Source organism: Mustela erminea, chromosome 2 (assembly GCF_009829155.1).
Source record: "Mustela erminea isolate mMusErm1 chromosome 2, mMusErm1.Pri, whole genome shotgun sequence".
Lineage (NCBI taxonomy): Eukaryota > Metazoa > Chordata > Mammalia > Carnivora > Mustelidae > Mustela > Mustela erminea.
The window spans coordinates 11,567,924-11,569,346 of NC_045615.1; the positions used below are offsets into that span (position 1 = coordinate 11,567,924).

General features: G+C 37.8%; 1 pseudogene; it reads left to right on the forward strand.

The window, feature by feature from the left end:
* The first annotated feature begins 208 nt into the window (after nucleotides 1-208).
* LOC116584125 lies at nucleotides 209-1,219 on the forward strand (annotated as a pseudogene).
* The last annotated feature ends 204 nt before the right edge of the window (nucleotides 1,220-1,423 follow it).

A 1,423-nucleotide genomic window follows, 5' to 3' on the forward strand; every position in this document is an offset into this window, starting at 1 on the left:
TTTCCGGGAGGCCATAACAACGGACATCCAAACATTGAGCAAGATCAGAAATCCACTCAAACTTGTTTTAGACCTTGGACATCATGTACACTGCAAGAATCAAAAGCCATAAGCTAAAGGCCTAATTTTACAGTTGGCAGTTCTAATTCAATCATTCCAAACACCCCTAACATAACAGCAAATGGAACCAATGGGAATAAATGCAGCAATGGCTATCAACAAAAAGCAAACTCTGGATGCCAAGTTGAAAAACGCTCTTCCCCAGAACCATGTTCTCAATGAGACAGCTCCCAAAACTAAACTGATAAGAAAATCATAAATAGAGGTAAAGTCCCAAATGGGACCGAAACTCATCCAAATATTAAGAAGAAGATCACAGCAGAAGATTGAAGGAAACAACTGGAAGACTGGCAAAAATCTAAGGGGGGAAATCTATAAATGGCCTCCTATGGAACTTAAAAAAAAGAAGAAAAATAATAGAGGAAATAAATATTTTGCTCTGGAAAAGTATGGAAAAAGAAGATGAAGAAAAGAAAGCAAAACCTAACCTGTCCAATAAAATTAAGAACATTCTCATAGAATGTCTGCAGCCCATAGAAGAGGGTGTACTTTCTAATGAAATAGTGACCACATTGTCCAGTATTCCTGAAGTGAAAAATTTGCTACATTTTGGATCTGCAAATCAAAGTTGTTGGCAAATAAAAGTACTTCTGCTGTTATTGGGCTGTACAAAGAAACCATTAGAAATGAGGAAACACTGGCACAAAAGCTGTGAGAAGTTGTTCTTAATATTCTGCAAGACCCAAACAGAATCACTGAAGGAGTTACTTCTGACTCTTTAGCTGCTGAAACAGATATGGTAACAATAGAAGAGCTGGACAATAAGATGGAATTTGAAGTCTTATCTTTAAAAGAGACAGCAACAACCCAAATAACCAAGGCAGAACAGGATGACCATCTGGTATCAAGTTAGAGCCCCCTCTCCCATCTCTAGAGTAAGTGGAATGCCAGAAGTGTAAGACATGAAACTCATCATTCTTGTACAGCCTTGGACAAAGACTGAGCGAGTTGTGTCCCATAATCCAGAAATGTTGCGGGTACATGATTTAGTATGGTTTCTCTTAATAAGCTATTAGAAGTGGGAGAAACAGAGTGTTTTATACTCCGTAAAAATGAGGCTTTGCCTGTAATGTTAGGGTTTAAGATCCTTCAATCATAATTTCTCACTGCCTTTTTTTTTTAAAGGTGTTTCGGAGTGTCCATGAAAGAAGGAATACCCTTGTCCAGGTGACCTGGAGAAAACTATAGAATGGACAGACAGATTATGGGCTCTCGGAATTTAGTAATTCACTGGACTTACTCAAATTTAATATCCCCATGAGACTGTCTTTGGTTTATTTAAGACTATAGTTTGCCACAATTC